We start from the raw sequence: 18878 nt of genomic DNA on the forward strand, positions 1-18878 counted from the left end.
ATTTCTCACTTGCAGCAAGCAGATCTGCACCATCCCAGCAGCTTTTTGTAGGCCATGCAACTAAACAGAATTCTCAGAAAATGTTATTTGAGCTTACAATTTACTTAACAAATCTTAACCTAAGAGAGGTATAGGACTTTCTGGCAACCATAAGAATTCATGTATTGCAATTTTTTTCCAAATTTGGCATTCCGTTGGTCTCAAAAAATGGCCTTTCTTTCGTTCTCTCCCATGACCTCAAAAACTAGCATGGTGAATTTACTAAGAAGACTCTTACAACTAGTTACCACAGAATAAGTCTATTAACAAATTTTTGGTTTAATTTTCCAGTTTCATTAGAACTACGTGTCTGCTAGGGATGCCTTTAAACTTCACCCTCAGGCTGCTGCATTCAGTATTACATCACTGCAGTGGGGGGGAGAGAAAACCCCCCTTTCACTGCTTTAAAAGCAGGCAGCCAGGTTTTTCCTTTTTTTTTTTTTTTTTCTTTCTCTTCTTGCTGCAGTTCAGATATAACCAAGGTCACGCAGCTGTCATAATGGCTGGTACGAAGTAGGAGGCTCTGGGAAACTCCTCAGTTACAATGAGCTGCACATAGGCCTGGGATATTTTGCTGTTTTGTTTCCCATTTCATTCCAACCATAATACACTTTATATGCAATTTCAAGTAGCTCAGCAATAGTTACATTCCTTAGCTCCATTTACCTTTTACAATTTAGAGATGTCAAAAAACAGTATAAACTAGTATAATAAACATCAATCCATTATTCTATTTTCCTAGATCCAAATCAGTTAATATTCTAGCAACTTTTAAATACAACCTCTTCCAAATTCACATCTATCATAGCATTTTAACAATTTAAATGCTTTTCTAACAATATAAGCGATTACTCTAATGTGTAAGTATGCATCCTAAGGGGGGCAAGGTGGAATTTTAGCAGTAGAACCGGTTCTGTTTTGTAATTATCTCCCCAAACAAGATTCTTTTGGTACCAAATATGAACATGCAAACTAAAATACTGAGCTCAGATGTGAAAACCAAATACCCAGTTCAAATATACAGATGGATCACAGTCACACTAATTTAAGACAATATCTCAATTTTTGCATTGCACCTTTGGGACGCTTACTGCTCAGCCAGGTGGAGGTACCTCTGGGGCAGAGCTGCGCAAGTCTGAATGCCGGAATTAAGGTAGCATGCTAGAAAGAAAAATAACAGCTACTACACACAAAATTTTACCATCACATTCATGCAGTAAAGAACTAAATTACTTATGATCTTCTGTATTATCACAAAACACACATTTTGAGTCAACAGATTCTCATGATTTAACAGACTGTGAACTTATCATACCATATAACAAAGACCTACCAAAATTGCAACATGCTTAAACCGATACCCACAAAGAAAACAGGTTAATGAGGAAAGCATCTTGCAGACTTCAGCAAGTTTACTGTGACCTGTGTGTTATCAGTTAACTCTTTCTCAGCTTGTTGAAGTTCAAACCATTCCAGCTGTAAAAGTGTCTGTAATGATCTAATGATCTCTTGTAGAGATTTATTTTGTCCTGCTCTTCTCACTTTAAAAACAACATTAACTGCAACAAAATTCTATTCTCCAGACACTTTTCCCAATCATTTAACTTAAACAGCAGCCAACACTGATTTCAATATTTAACAGGATCTTCCTTCCTTATAATTCCGAGTGCTTTCCTAAGTTTTAAAACACTTCCCAATACTGATTTTTTAGGAACACAACTGGAAACAATTATTCCTGACCCCACCTTGCAAGTAAAAACCTTGAGAAGAGGGAGGGAGGGAAGGGGAAGAGGGGAGGAAGGCCCCTGGCTGCTTGCAGCGTGAATGGGAAAAGCGAGGAGAAGGTTTTACAGCGCACTTAAAAACAACTAGTAAAACAATTAACTCACATTCCTGACAAGCTGCTTGATTTTCAGAGAGGCAATACACAGGAGCACATAATATGTACTGTAAAACTCGCAAATAACATGTTGATAGCAAACATTAGCATTCTCTACTGCTAATCTCAACACCAGGGCTTCCTTAGCTTCTAAGTTTTCGATCTGCTTACTGATGGCCTCTTGAAGGTGGTCAATAAATTACATGTTATTCTCATTGGGACCCTGATTAATAGTTGCAAATGATTTGGCTGCTTTGTCAGTTTCAGGCACCTTTATCATAGCTTGATATGCGAGGTCTGTAGACTGCCTCAGGATTTCAGAAACTTATTGTGCCTGTAGTTGTGGTGTGTCAATTAGTGTCTCTTCCAAGAGCTGTGGGATACCTGCCGCTTTCAAATCTAGCCCAGAGAAGCCACCCACCTCCACTGTCTCTGTGTGCTCCTGTTGCTCTTTTAATCCTCTCAAAGTCTCTACCAACAAGTCCCATGTTGTTAACCGTTCAGTTGTTTCTTTGGATCTTTCAGTAGTGCTTTGCCCCATAGTAACATAGTCCTTTGTAAAGTCAATTCCAGAGGGCTAATACCCTGCTTCTTCAGAAGCAACTTCCATGCAGATAATACAATACCCTCTTCTTTAGATAAGTTTCCCCCCATGTTCCTGGTAGCTCACCTACTCCTTAGCGAGGTGTCTTTTCAACAATCTGGATCTTCGGCAGCTCTCCTCGGTTCCTCTATCAGCTGTACCGGGCTCCATCTCCACAGCTCTTCTTTGGCTGTTCACAGCTTCACGCTGTCTCCTTGTCATGTGAGATCCTCTTCAGGCAGGATCACGTCGAGGTCACCATATGTCGTGGTTGAGACAGACAAACGACATAGACCAAGTTCTTCCAGGATGAAAGTAGTAGATGCCATTTATTGCCACAAGTGCATTTTTACACAGTTTTACCAATTCATGTGTCTCTTCACTATTGGTTACAAGTTACAGCAGTAACATCTCATTGACTATTTTTGCTATCATCAATGTTACTCTTCTACTCCCTTCTCTCTCACGGGTACATCCTTAACATCTCTGGATACTCCTTTACTCCCATCTTTCTCATGGGTAGGCCTTCATATCTTCAAGGCTTATTTCTGTTCCCATGCCCTCCGCAAGGGAATCCACGGACCCACCGTAGTCTCCCACAGGATGTTCTCACTTGACCCTTTTGATTTTGTCTCCCATCGCACTGTGGATGCAGTAAGTGAGTGGTTGTGTGGGCTTGAGTTGCCATCTTGGACCAAGCCACCATGGTAGGCTGCCCACAATCTTGTCCAGTTCAGTTTTCAATCACCATCTCCATATAAAAAAAAATATATTGTTTCCTTTATATGGCATTTCATTTTGTGTTTGTTGCCACATATTCTATGACTGGGTAACACTGTGAAAACTATGACACCATCTTCTTTGCCTCACACATCAGGCATTTATGCACACACTGATAAATCCTGCCACAGCATTTTCTTTTGTACGCTAAACCAACTCAGTTCTCTCAGGCTCTCCTTGTATGTCAGATGCTCCTTTTCTTGTCATCATGGTCTATCATGGCAATTGCTCTGGTCCATGTCTTTCCTGTGCTGGGGAGCACAGCAGTGGGTGCAGTAGTCCACAGTCTCAGCAGTGCTGAGTTCAAGAACAGCCCAAGTCAATGAGGAAGGAGTCAGGTAAAAATGCCAGGAGGCCTGAACAGACAACAAGGGTAAGGAAAATGCAAGACATTGTAGAAAGGGGTGTGGGACCTGGTCAAAGGTATTGAATATGCCTTAGTCACCTCAGTCTCAAGTAGCAAGACAAGCCTCCAGGACTCCAAGATCCTCAGATCCTCCCTCTTGACAATAGAATTATCCTTTACTTTCTTTCAGTACATAGAAACCTCTCCCAATCACTGTGAAATGTCAGTGATTACCGAGAGTCACCTCACAGTCACATCAGCCACTGGTGGGGCACCCTAAGAGTCCCTGTAGAGTTGTGTCTCTCCAGGTTCATAAACTATGCCTTGGTATTATCCTCCTCCACTGACATACGTCTTCCTGGCTGGAGACGCTCTAAATGGGGTCGAGAGACCTGGAAATCCTAAAAGCCAGTATTGCCTGCAAAGAATGAGTCAAAGAAGAACCCTCCCACATCAGCTTTGCTTGACATTGACGAGCCCCATGTGGAAAGGGCCAGTGAACATGAGGCTCCTTCCAGTTGTTTGAAGAAGGCGTTACCTAATTCTTGGTCCTGAACAGGCACTGTGTAGTAGCCACCTGCCACAATGTTAATCTGCCCTCTAAACCTACTCATAGGCTACCAGCCAGCTCATCGTACATCCCAAAGACCAACTCTGTGCATTCCAGCTGCTCTTTCCCAGGAAGGGAAACTCTCCCTCCTCACTTTCCCAGCCTGTCTCCCCTAAACAGTCTGTCTCTATCCACTACAATACTTCTGTGAGCTACCCTACCATAGTTCCATGATCCTAGAGCTCAGCAACCAAGCCATGGAGGAAAATCTGGGTCATAATGGACAGGAGCCCAAGCAAAGCGCACTAGCCTGCACTACATGATACAGCCTCTCAAGTTCCCACAATAGATCCTCCTGCATCATAGATGGTCTCAGCCCATCACCGCACTACCCTTCACTGCCTTTTACAGCAAACACACAAAAGATCTGTTTCCTGCACCTGCAATTGCATGACACCAACATCTGGTTAGAGGTTTTTATAAAGAAATGAGGAAAAGTATGCATTCTCCATCAGCCAGTTTTAGGTCCAACCTGTTGCAGAGCTGCTCCAGGGTGAGCCTAGCACCACAGTAATACACTGCTTCATCCCCTTGCTTTGCTGCCTGGATCTGCAGTGTGAATCTGTTCTGGGACCTCGCCACTGATCCCTTAAAGCGATCCTCGAAACCTTCTCCATAGGCATCGCCGTCCCAGTAAATCCAGTCCAGAGTGCCACGTGCTCCTTGACGATACCAGAACATCTCGTAGGTGCTCATACGGTCTCCACTCATGCTGCACTGGAAGGTGACTCCATCTCCCTCTCACACAGGCAGGTTCCTGGTGTGTTGCTCCAAGACCATCTGGCCAGTCACTGCTGCAGTGAGGAAAAGCAAGACATGGTCACTGGAAGAATTAACAAAGTAATGCTGTTGGAGGCATTGTGATGGGACTGGAAGAGTGGGAGAACTAAATCCTTCTCTTCGAATGCAGCTGATGAAAGCAGGAAGAGTAATAGAGCTGGTACCAGGAATCAGGGATCCCAAGGAAGGAGACACCTTGTTTTCCTCCATTTTTTACTCCTGTTACATCGGGAAGCTTTTTCTCCACTTTCCATTTGAAGCAGGAAGTTATTGCACCATGGGGGACAAATCCCTTTGTCTTTGCCAAGCTGGGATGATGAGGAACCCGCTCTCTTGTCCGCGAAACCGTTCTCCATGAGCACAGGATGGCCAAGGGACGCTCAGGGCAACCAGGACTTGAGCCCTATGCTGCCATTCTCAACATGGTCTTTGTAAGATGCGCCCTGACGACACTGTCCAGTTCAAGTGCAAACTATTAGACCCCAAGATGCAGCTGCAGCAGGTAGGTGCCCTGCAGGTCCCCACACCGCAGAAGAGCCAGGCTGCATGGAGGTGTCTAACTCACAGCAGAAGAGGAGGAGGGCTGATCCCAGACTGCTCTGTAGGGATGGGTGGGGATGTAGAGGCAGCAAATAAGTCAGGCTGGGAGCAGTCAGCACAGCTCCACAGAGCCGTGCAGATCACAGGGATGTGTTCCCTTCCTGGGTGCTCTTAGCCTGCCCCTCCCCACTAAATACAGGTGACAGGAGGCAAGACGAGAGAAAGAGAGAGTTGGAAAAAGTTAAAAATATTTTACTAATGCTACTAATAAAATAGAGAAAATAATACAAAATACACAAAACCAATCTTCAGTTCCCCAGCAAAGCTCAGCACGGCACCAGCAGCAGTGGAGCTCATGCCCGGAAGTACTGGGTTGGACTCTGCAGCAAACGGGAACTGGATTCAAGGATGCAGGATCTGTCACTAGTCCTCAGATTTGCAGGGATGGCAGGCAGGGTCCTTCCCAGATGTTTGCCATAGTCAAAGAAGGGGAAAAGGGTCGAAGTCCACATGATGTCCCACTTTTATATGAAGTACTACGTTAATGGGATGCAATACTTAGTTGGTCAGGTCACTCCCCCTTGCCCCTCTAACTTACGGGATGTGCATCCTTATCAGCAACCATATAACATTCCTTTGCTATGTCTACCAAAACACGTATCCAACTTCAGAAAAGTTACTGCAGTTACTAAAAAGACTTGAGCTGAAAGGAAAATTATCTTAAAGAGAAACTGGTCTTGTTTTTAACAAAACCAGGACAAGACGACATAGGAGCCCATTGAACCTGGAGGCTTGAGGCTGGGAAAATATGCATGGGGATGTAGGCCAAGGGTGGCCTAAGGTGGAATGGGACACTTAGAGCTGTCCCAGCATGGTAGGACATGTGGGGTTCCCGAGACCTTTCATAATCTCCAGAAAGAGTGTAAGAAATGGGAGGAAAGAGGATCCAGTATTGCTCAAAGGATAGTAGAAGTGTAGTGGCTGTAACAGACCTCTGGAAAAGTCTAATTTAAACCTCCTGCCCAAAGCCAGGTCAGCTACAGTAGATGCACTGGATCTGTCTGGGATGGAGTTAGCTTTCTACATAGTAGCCTGTTTGGGAAACTGCAGTGTTTTGTCACAAAACCTGTGGTGCAAATGGAACGATGTTTTAGCTGTTCCTGAGCAGAGCTGACACAGTGTCAATGTCACATGTGTTTCTCATGTTGCTCACCTGCTCTACAGTTGACAAGAACCAGCCAAAGGGATATTCCGTACTGCATGACATTGTGTGAAGTAATACAAGCTGAGGGAAATAAGGAGGAAGGGAGATGTTAATCTGAACTAAGAATTGCACATGATGAAGCCTGCTTTCCTGGAAATGGCTAAACACCATGTGCCAGGGAGAGCTGGGAATTTGTCTCAACACACAAATTTGTGGAGCATTGGAACAGGCTCCCCAGGGAGATGTCACAGCCCCAAGCCTGACAGTGTTCAGGAAGAAACTAGACAGTGCCCTGAGACACATGCTGTGAACTGCGGGGTTGTCCTGTCCAGGGACGGGAGTTGGACTTGATGATCCTTGTGGGTCCCTCTCAGCTCAGGACATCCTATGATGCTATGAAATTTTTGCACTTTTACTCTTCTGATTCTGTGTCCTGTCCTACTGCTGATGCAGTAAGTGAGCTGCTGCCTGAAAGAAATAAAAAAGAGAGAGATTTCACCACCCTTATGGCTCCATTAGGTATATCATGGGGCTTGTGGTCTTGGATCCAGTGGTTTGCAGCATCCCCCAGAGTCTGGTTTGGTTCCCAGGGTGAGACTGGTAGGCAGAGTGGTCCTCAGGGTGGTGGGTACGCCACCAGTACTTGGACAGGTGGGCTTTTTATAGACCTCTGGATCAACTGCTTGCATAATCTTTGGTCTTTTGCGCAGGCTTCACTGGGGGGTGATTGTGAAAGATGAAAAAGTTCTGAAGGGTCTCAGACCACCCTGAAGGGTCTTGAGCAGTCTCAGGTCTTCTCCCTTAGTGTCATGCTGGGCCTATCAGAACACAGAGCTACCTGTCCATCAACACACCCCCACCACATGTATCAGCCAGCCAGCCTTTGTCTCTGGCTCCTTAGCTTGTTGTTGACATGCAAATCATATTTCACCTTATCCTGAATGACCCATCTCCTGTGGTTGGATGTTGCAGAACTGTTTTTGACACAATGTTTGAGACATTGCCTTTTCAGTTTCTCAGGCACCTCAACAGTAAAAACCCATTTGGTTACATTTAAATGGCTTTTAATTTTGTGTTTCTTGCCACATCTCCTATCACTGGATAACACTGAGAACACTCTGGCTTCATCTTCTTTGCTCCATGCATCCAGAGTTTACACACACTGACAAATCCCCCCACAGCCTTTTCTTCTCTGTGCTAAACAAACTCAGTTCTCTCAGGCTCTCCTTGTATGTCAGATGCTCCTTTCCTCATCTTCATGGCCCCTCATTGCATTTGCTCTGGTCCATGTCTTTCCCGTGCTGGGGAGACCAGGAGTGGGCACAGGAGTCCACAGTCTCCTCAGTGCTGAGTTCAAGAGCCGTGCATCCCATCAAGCAAAGTGTCAGTTAAAAGTGCCAGGAGGTCTGCACAGAGAAATGAGGGTAGGAAAAATGTGGGCCCATTATTAAAGGGAGTGGGGAACCTGTTGAGCTGCAAAAGGACCCCCCGGACTTTCCATATTTCCTCTGGTCACATTGCAGGCAGCAAAACTCGTGGGCTGGACTGACTTGATCTGAGCTGTGCCCAAAGCAGAGCAGGGCTATTCACACATCTCACCAATGGTGCCATGTCTGGGAACTGGCCCTACCAGAAACAAAAACAGCAGAACTTGTTTCAAAAGGTGAATCAGTTTGTGAGGGTGAGAGGAAAAAGGGTTTTCATGACACATCAGAAGATGTTATGCAGGAGGGTTAGAGCTCATTTGGGGACAGAAAAGGCTAGGATGTGCCTGTTAGAATTAAACATTTGAAAGGTGTATGCTGTTACTCCTTGACTCTCTGGGAGCCATCCTGAACACCTATGAGATTAACCTCCTTTACAGTTCTGAGGCAAAGAGCTGGGAGCCTGGTGGGAGGTTTGTGTTCAAGCTCAGCTGGATTTCCTGTCTCCGTGTGAACAGCACAGAAGTAGCGGGCAGAGTCCTCATGACGGAGGAGGCGCAGGCGGAGAGATGCCTCAGACCAGGAATTGTCCCGGGATGCTGTGGCTCGACCCTCCACAGCTGGCCCGAATTTAATAAGTGAGGAATCCGAGTAGATATAGGACAGCCACTGGGGTCTGCCACCGGGTGCCTGACGGTACCACCAAACTCCATAATTCCCGAAAGTGAATCCGTATCCGCGGCAGGAGAGGAGCACGGAGTCCCCGGGCGCTCGCAGCCCTCCGCCGGCCTCCACCAGCCTCAGCTGCGCCCACAGCCCTGCGGACGGAGAGCGCAGGCAGCCGGGCGGGGCGCGAACACGGCCCGAGCACGTTCAGCCGCCGGCCCGGCGCCCCCCGCCCCGGCACAGCTACAGCCGCCACCCCCTCTCTCCCGGCAAAGCCCTGCGCCCGGCACAACGCCCCGCCTACCCTCCTCGGGGCTGAGCCGCGCGTGCCCCGACCCTTGGGCCCGATCCGCCCACCGAAACGCTCGGCATCGGACTCTCAAGCCCTCCGCTTCCCCACTAAGGAAGGCGAGCGCCAGGAGACAGCGCGCCCGGCGCGGGAGCAGCCGCGACCCCGCAGCCCCGGGACGGGCAGCTCCAGCCTTGGACCCAGCCCCGGGCTCACTGTCCTCCCCGCCCGGCTCTCACCTGCCGGCCCAGCGGCCAAGGACAAGGCCAGGAGCCACGGCCCCAGCCCGGGCGCCATGGCGCCCTGCGCAAAGGGGCCGGCCGGGGCCGAAGGACCCTGCGGAAGCCGCACACGAGCCGAGCGGAGCCGCGCTCAGCCAGCTCCTGCCCGCCCTGCCGCCTCGGCCCCTCCGGGACAGCGCCGACGCCTCCGCCCGCCCCGACACCCCCGGCCCGGCCCCCGCTGCCGCGGCCCCTTGGTGGCAGGAGAAGGGGCGGTACGGGGAGGCCGCGGGGCAGGGCCGTCGGAAGAGGGGGAGCGCAGGTATTGGGTATGTATCATCTCTCCGGATAAAAGTTTTCCAGTGTTTCATCGTCCTCACTGTAAAACCGTTCTTCCTTATAGCTACTGGAAATGCTCTAAGTGCCAGAGCACCGATTCCCCATAGACCATGGTAAAACAGTTCACAGAATCACAGAATGGTTGGGTTTGGAAGGGACCTCAGGGGATCATCTAGTCCAACCAACCTGCTAAAGCATGTTCACCTGGAACAGATTGCACAGAAATGCATCCAGGCAGGTTTTGAGTACCTGTAGAGAGGTACTCAAGAGACTCCACCACCTCTTTGGGTGGCCTGTTCTAGTGCTCTGTCTCCCTCAAAATAAAGAAGTTTCTCCTCATATTCAGCTGGAACCGGCTAGGCTTCACTCTGTGCCTGTTGCCCCTCATCCCATTCCTGGGCACCACAGCAGAGAGGAAGCAGTCTAGGAGACTCCTGCAGTGCATGGGGTGCACTGAATCACTGTCCATTACCTAGAGCAATCTTGGCTGACAGGGGAGGTCCAGTTGATTGGAAGTTGGCTAATGTGATGCCGATCTACAAAAAGGGCCAGAAAGATGATCCAGGCAACTACAGACCTGTCAGAATAACCTCAGTGTCAAGGAAGGTCATGGAGCAGATGATCTTGAGTAACATCACACAGCACATACAAGAGAACCATGTGGTCAGGCTCGGTCAACATGGGTTTATGAAAGGCAGGTCCTGTTTGACCAACCTGATCTCCTTCTTGGACAAGGTGACCCAACTAGTAGATGAGGGAAAGGCTGTGGATGTTGTGTACTTAGACTTCGGTATATATGGCATATATATGGCATTTCATTTTGTATTTGTTGTCACATATTCTATGAATGGATAACACTGTGGAAACTATGGCTCCATCTTCTTTGCTTCACACATCAGGCATTTATGCACACACTGATAAATCCTGCCACAGCATTTTGTTTTGTATGCCAAACTAACTCAGTTCTCTCAGGCTCTCCTTGTATGTCAGATGCTCCTTTCCTTGTCACCATGGCCCATCATGGCAATTGCTCTGGTCCATGTCTTTCCTGTGCTGGGGAGCACAGCAGTGGATGCTGTAGTCCACAGTCTCAGCGGTGCTGAGTTCAAGAAACCTCTCCCAATCATCGTGAAATATCAACAACTACCGAGAGTCACCTCACAGTCACATGAGCCATCTCCCTCAGCACTAATGGGCCGCCTTATGACCCCCCATACAGTTGAGTCCCTCCAGGTTCTTTAACTATGCTCTGGTATTATCCTCCTCTACTGACATACATCCTCCTGGCTGGGGATGCTTTGAATGGGGTCAAGAGACCTGGAAATCCTGAAAGCCAGCATTACCTGAAAAGAATGAGTCGAAGAAGAGCCCTCCCATATCAGCTTTGCTTGACATTCTGCTTCCTCAAGAGAAAACATTCTTGAGCCTGAAGGAGGTGAACTCTTAAAATCGAGCAGCTCTCCTGGACCCCTCCTGTGTCCAAGATCATATTCCCTTGGATTGTTCTAGGAAAATCCTGGAAGAGTGTGAATTCTGCTCTCCTGAAGTCCAGGGCTTTGATCCTGCTTTTTGCATTGCTCTCTGTTCTCTGGATCCTGAGCTCAAACACTGCATCATCACTGCAGCCATGGCTGCCCCTCACCTTCACATCCAGCACCAGTTCTACCTCTGATCAAGTTTTCATCCATGCTCTGCAGAAGGTTTCATAATTGCTTGTACTATCCCAGCAACCAAGATTAGGCACTGTACATGTACCCCATGCAGACCTGGGCCAGTGAACATGAGGCTCCTTCCAGTCATTTGAAGAAGCATTACCTACTTCTTGTTCCTGAACAGGCAGTGTGTAGTAGCCACCTGCCACAATGTTGATCTGCCCTCTAAAACCACCCATAGCCTACCAGCTGGCTCATTGTACATCCCAACCTCCTAGTCCCTCCCCTACTCTATGACAACAGTGAAGGAGAGAAGTGGGGACTGGAAAAATAGAAGAAGGTGAAGATTCTGGGGCCCTCCTGAGTGTCCATCACCCTGCAGGCTGCAATAACAGAGCGCTCGCTTGGCAGGAAAACCTCTGGTGAGAAAAAGATGACGTGGTGCTTTCAGGCCAACCCAGCCTTTCTCTGAGGAAGGAGTGCAGGAAGCTGCTGGCACTTGAGAGGTGGTCCTGGGGGTGGCAAGCTGTCCTTCCAGAGGTCCCCTGTCCCTTGGTGCTGCTGACCTGCTGCTCCTGGATGGGACACCACTGAGCCCAGCTCCCATTGGACAGGGTACCCCTAGGCAGATGTGTCCCTCTCCCTGCTACCTCCACTCCAGCCTAACACCCTGCTCCTCCACTCACTCATGCTTACACTTCTTCATCTGCCTCTTCCACTTGTAGCCCTTCCAGATCCCTCCAGCAGCAAATGCAGCAAAGGCAGGGGAGATCTTGGGCATCCTTGGCAGTAGATGTGCAGGTTCAAGCCCATCAGCTCATCCCCGAGGACTCATGTGCACAACACTCAGTGGGGACCAGGCTGTTTGGGCTGCTCAGCAGAGCAGGGACAATCCCTTCTCTGTGCTCGTTCTACTCACAAGAATGCCAGAGCTCCCCCTACGGCTACATAATGAGACACTGACTGAACCCTGACACAGTGTCACTGTCTCGATGGATGCCACCATTTTGGGGAGCACTGCCCACTCTAAACTGACCCTCCACAGACTGTCTGAATCCTTTCTCTCCTCTTGATTTCCATGGTTGCACCAACATTACCCTTTGGAGAGGGGATCCAGCACAGCCATTGGATGGGGTGTTGCAGTGGGTAGAGGAGCCCATTGAACCTGGAGGCTTAAGTCTGGGAGAATATGCAGGGGGATGTAGGCTAAGGGTGGCCTAAGGTGGACTGGGACACTTGGAGCTGCCCCAGCAAGGGGTTCCCTAGAGTTCAAGTCCATGGAGCGATAGAATGGTGTTCTGGCCCAGTTCATGCTCCATTTTTCCCTTGTTGCAGTTCTCCTACAGAATTCTAGGCTGGCCCTCACTGTACACACATGAGCATATATGCACATCGAGCCAACACTAACTACATAATGAGTAGACTATTCATCATGCCCAGAGGAAGAGGTGCTCTGTAACTGTTGTAGTGAGCTGCCTGAACAGCATGAAGGTTGGAAACTCATTTCAAATCTGGCTTCCCACCTTCAAATTTTAGTTCTTCAATGCTTGCTGCTGGGCTGCTTCCTAAAAAGCCTTTTTCCCTGTTGCTTTTTGCCAGTGGCAAAGACTGAGAAGGAAGGAATAAGGTTAGCAATAAATTTCTGGGTTTGTGAGTGCCTATGTGAGCCGCTGTTGCTGCTCCGCCTGTTGCAGCACCTCTGTGCCTGTTTCTGTGGAAAGCCAGCCCAGACTAGTCTTGAGAAGACTAATTGAAGCCAATCACAAAAGACCAGGCTGGATTTAAAATCCCTCCTTCCAGTTCTGCCCTGGCCCTGCCTGTGTTTCAAGCACTCACTGTGTTTCAAGCAGCTCTCTGGTGCTGCACAAATAGGTGGCCGTGTCTGCAGCTGATGGCCAGAGCACTTCCAGGGAGAGTTGGTTCCTGGAAGGCTCCACAGAGCTGGTGGCTTGGGTCTGGAAGGAAGGAAGGAACAATGTGCTGCAGTCCTGTGAAAGGAACCTTCAGCACTACATGCTGCACGTGTCTTCCAGGGGTCTGATGGATCCAGTCCCAAGTGTAGCTGCTGTTGGTGGTGGGTACAAGAGATATGTGGCAGATGAGCACGAGAGCCTCTGAGACCTACCCTACTGTGGTCCCAGAGGTCTCTGTCTGCACCTCAGAAAGGCAACCTGTGACACCAGGAGACAAGGCTGAACACACAGGAACAGCTCCACCAGTTGCTTCAACTACTCCACTGCAGCAATTAGGAATGACGCATACCAGAACGCAGACAGAAATTCACGCAGAGGCAGAGATCTTGTTCAGGAAGGAGTGCAGAGCCTGGCCAAGCAGAGAGCTGGCCTAGGCCTAGGCTGCCTTTATTCACCATTGACAGTTTCTAGGATTTACAGGTACAGGCCTGGACTGAGATGTTTACAAAAAGGTGCTTTTCCACTGATTGTTGTTAAGAACACACTAAACTCATGTGATGTTTCTCTCACTTGTTTTTCCACTCATTCACAGACCAGGCCCAAGGACATTCACACATCCCATGCACTTGGGGGCGGTTATCCAGCCCAAGATACCATTCTCACGAGTTTGGGCTATAACTTTTTACAATTATGAGAAATGTACTTCAAAGTAATCTGTCTAAGGCCCTTTATATATTTATATTATATTATATTATATTATATTATATTATATTATATTATATTATATTATATTATATTATATTATATTATATTATATTATATTATATTATATTATATTATATTATATTATATTATATTATGTCTTCGACCGTCCGGATGGTCATGTTAGTATTTTTCTTCCTTTATCATCCAGATGGCTGGAACCGCACATCTTGCTTTCCCACATTTTACTTTCCAACATTTCCCCCTTTTTTGTTTTAAACATCAGATTCTCAATGACTGCAGTAAGGACCCTGGCTTTGTTCTTCTTTGCATTCTGTATCATTCTCCAGATGATTTGGAGGACTACAAGAAAAAACATCATACAAGCATATCCAATTCCCACAAAAATGCATACAATGGTATTACACATATTTTGGGCTCTGATAACTGAAAATACAGGTTCCAAATTGTCATGTGAGTATTGATCTTCCTTTATCATCCAGGTGGCTGGAACCGCATATCTGCTTTCCCACATCTTACTTTCCAACAGGGAGTCCTGCCTTGTGCTGCCAGAGCCTTTCTGGCTGTGGAGCTTTACCATCCTTTGTGTCTTGTGGGAGGTTGGGCACTGAAATTCTAAAGATATTTAATCTTGCCTGGGATGGTCCCATACATTTCTATAGAAGCAAGAAATGTATAGGCTGGAAGAACATACACTCCTCTACACATATATCAATGAAAATACAAAATAAAATAGTCTCTCTGCTATTCGGTTTTCCATGTTTTCATTATTCTTTTCCAATTAACCTTTTGAAATATGTTTATTCACTTCAGGTGCCTTTAATGTTCTCTGCCATAGGAGAGAGCTATCACCATTTTGACTTACTCAGACAGAAAGGCCACACAGATGTTAGACAGCGTATACCTGTGAGCCCCAGCAAGGGGAAATAAGATCAAGCTTGATTTGCTGGGGGTGAACATTTGCCTGAAAGTACTTAAAAGGATTTATTTAAGTTCACATTGTGGATGGCTTGTGTCCTAGAGTGAGAAGACACAATACATACTGCGCTATGACCTGCTGAGAGCAAAAGGGCTGAGAGGCTGTTTGGTGGTAGAATCTTCTGACAGTCAAGTCTTGAAATTCCTGGTTGCTACAGTATTTTCACCCTCTGTAAAACCAGAATAGTCTGCAAAAATGCATGCATACAACACCTTACTTTTATCAGGCAGTTACCCGCTTTCTGTCAGAGAGATTAGTGAAGCTCTTGTCTTTGAAGGACTGCAGCTATCACTGGTCAGTAGAAATGCAGATGTTCCATCTTGTGAGAAGTATTTGGCTCTTTGAACTTCTCTGCATTCCCATCCAACCTATAGCATGCAGTTAAAGACAACTGGCCTCTTAGAAGCAGTTGCAACTTGGAGAAGCTGCCAAAAGGACAAGCAACGGATTCCAATAGAAAGGTGAAGACATACATTTTACATACAATGAGCTGTAAACTTTTGCCAGAAAATACCCATGAGGCTCGGTAGCTGTTAGAAAAGACTTGCAGACTTAAACTGGGAAAAGACACTGTAAGCAATGATGATGCCTACATAAAAATGAAAGTTCTTGAAATATAATAAAAAATACAAGTTTACAGAACCATTTGAAATGTGCAACAAAATTACTTAAATTTACAGAAAGCAGTCATATGACATAATTATTTGATTAAGTATTGTAAATATTGCCATTTTGTGTAAATAAAAGTACTGATGATAAAACTGATTCCTTAAGCTCTTTATTGAAAACAGGATTGTGCTGTAGCAAATGTAACTAGACTTGGAAACACTCAGGAAAACTAAAGGAATAAAACTTTGTGTTAGTATTTTCTTCCACATACTTAGTAGGAGAGGGTGCATTATATGGTGTCCCCCCTGAACCACCCCAGACTTACTTGTTGGAATCCTCTAAAGAAAAGAGCTGAATTATTCTACATGTTGGGCCAAGTATTTGCAAAAGTTGGAGAATACTGTTTCTGATGCTGGACTCCCTGAGGATACAAGTTATCTTGAACTTAAAAGCTGCAAAGGACTTTAGTTGCCCAATTACACCAGACCTTGAGGACATTTTAAACTTTTCACTCGTTATCCTGTCTTATGAATGAACATCTTAGGATCACAAGGTACACAGAAGAAAGAAAACTCTTCTTCAAGAGAGTCCTTTTCCAGGATTCCAAACTAGGTAGTGACACTATTTGTCTTCTGCGTCAATCTGGACATCTGTAGCAGTCCTGCAGCACCAGCTGCAATGCTGAAAGGGCACAGTCCCCCAGATACGTTGTGACTCATCTGTTACGTCTTCACTTTGCACCTGGTTTGGACTGCTTGGGACTTTCTATATTGAAATTGCAGCTGTTTTCTTCAATTGCCATCCTGTTTCTTGGTATTGGAAAGCAGGAGACAGAGGGAGAAGTGCAGGCAACCAGCTTGCTTTGAATAAGAATAATAAGCACATGAACATCAGACTTCTTCCTACCTTCTACTTTTTTTAACCTTTAAAGCTGCAACTTCTGTTGATGGCAGACAGAGGGTTTCATAAAGCAATGTACCAGGTAAGGGAAGAAAAAAATCCCTTGCTGACACACGACAGAGAAAGTGGGAGGACACCTTAGAGCAGTTATTCTGAGCAAATTGTGGAGAACTTCACTAGTGAAGGACTTGCCTTGTTGATTCTCTTTGCTCGAGTGATAATTTCGGTGATCTCTTAATGAGATCCTTCCCAAGTACTTTTAACTTATCTAGAAACTTCTAGTAGACTTCAATTATAGCTTTAGTGGTTACGGGCATGCTGTTAAATGGAATGTACCAGATGAACATCTTTTATGGCTGAATTAAAGAGAAAGAGTGTAAATCAGAAACTTCAAACAAACCTACCTACAACTCAACTGCAATTAAATACAAGAGGTAAGGAGATACTCCCAATGAGCAACTTCAAGGCATTCAGATTCCCAGTCTGACACACATATGACCTTACCTACTAAGGGGAAAACTTTCTAGCCCCTTGAGGCAGGTACATTTGTTGTGTAACTTAGCATGGCCCAGACCTGCTGGATAGAACCTTAGGACCTGACACGAAGATAGAGAGAAATGTACCATTGCAAAGAGCCATGAGCATTAACGTCAACAAAGAAAGGCATAAATCCACAGACTCTGCAGCTTGGATATATGCACTTGCATATAAAGACATGTTCACACCAGCTGTTTCTAGGCAGGAGAGAGAATACTGTTTGGAGGAACTTAAAAATAAGCTTCTGCTTTGGATGAATGGATCTCAGAAGGTTGTTCTTATTCTGAGAACAGCAACAGTGTTGGGAACAGTTGCTTAACCCTAGGCCAGATCTAATTTTGAAGAATACTCCCTTAGGCAAAAACGGTGTAGTCAGATGGACAGGAGTGAAATGTCAATGTTCCCAGTTCCTCCTTATCTCCAGTTAGTCTAAGACAGCATAGGTTGCTCCTTGCCACAGGAAGCTAATCCTTTCCTTCCAGAAGGAGGTGAGACATAGCCAAAATTGTTTCCTCCAGATAAAGTGAGAAAACCAGACTGTGTCCAGTTTGGCTTCAGTATGAGGATGCCTGGGCTGTCTTCAGTATCCATCCTTGGCATCATCATGTATCATAAACATTATTTTGGCCAGCTGTGACACAGATCTCTTAATTCACATAGTCTGACCCAAAAGAAAGTATTAGGGGAGCCACAGGCCTGGACACCAGGCCAGCCCACTCTAATGGGGAGTCATTCTGGTCACTGTGGGTGAGTGAAAGACTGTGGTAAGAGACTGATGGATGAGTATTCCCTCCTCATGATCCACAGAGCTGAAAACTTCATACCATCTTTTCAAAGACACCAATTTCTCTTCTATTTTGGTGGAGACCTAGTAACAGAAACTTGGGTGACTGATGTTTTAGAGGGTTGGTGAGGGCACAGGTGTTTTGGTTTCCCAGTGGTGCACAAGCAGGTCTGAACAATTCGACCATGGAGATATCACTCAGGTCATGAATCTCTTAGCAATAGAAATGGAGGCTCTGGTGTCCTATGCCAATGTGATTGGGTGTTTGAAACAATAAAGACTGATGTCTTTATCTGCCTGATACATTTAAGTATGAGTAGGTAGTCACACTATTTTAGATCCCTCTATATGCTTGTGAAATGCTGCAGGATTTTGATCCTGCCAAAGTTCTCAGGCACAACCAAGGGCTTCTCAGGAAAATGTCATTCCTCGATTTGCACAGGCACAGATATGGTACTCCAAGGCTGAGCTTTGCCTGAAAGAAAGGGAAAAGGTATGGAGTAGAAGATTAAAAGTTTCAGTGTTTCATCAGAAAATAAGGACAAAAATACTAGTGAACAAGTCCTCCTGATTTACATTACAGTGGTAAAATGCACTAAATAAGATTTTCCATGCAAATTTCACTTATCTTCTGCATAGGGTGAGGGTCTTCCTCCAGGTGTCTGCAGAGTCTGAGCGACTAACCTAACCTTAATTAAACCGACCTTACTATGCACTTTGCAGAGGCTGTCTTGAAGCCAGCAGTAAGTCAGTCAGTATGTGAAAAACCTTATTTCCCCTTCAGGATGTGGTTAACTTGTTTTTCAAAACAAGGGGGAGTTAATCTTGCATGGTGTGACTTAGTCAAAAATGTTGACCACAGCATCCTGCCTGTTGCTTGTGAGAGAGAGATGAGTCAGTGACTGTGTGTGTTGGGGTCTTTTTGACTAATAACCAAGTTGCTATGGAAACTATCGCTCCATTAAACCACCATACATTATTTCCTGTTGACCTCTTAGTATCAATGAGTGGAAAAAACCAGCACATTTTCTTCTCTTATGTTATGTTCATTTTCCTTTCTCATGCTCATATAAAGCTACCT

At 46.1% G+C, this 18878-nt stretch overlaps 1 protein-coding gene across 1 annotated transcript in view; it reads right to left on the minus strand.

Moving 5' to 3' along the window:
• The window catches only part of LOC308050051 (T cell receptor alpha chain MC.7.G5-like), a 368535-nt gene that overhangs the window by 163012 nt on the left and 186645 nt on the right, over nt 1-18878 (minus strand). The window lies entirely within an intron of this gene.

The sequence above is a fragment of the Nesoenas mayeri genome (assembly GCF_963082525.1).
Source record: "Nesoenas mayeri genome assembly, chromosome: 26".
NCBI lineage: Eukaryota > Metazoa > Chordata > Aves > Columbiformes > Columbidae > Nesoenas > Nesoenas mayeri.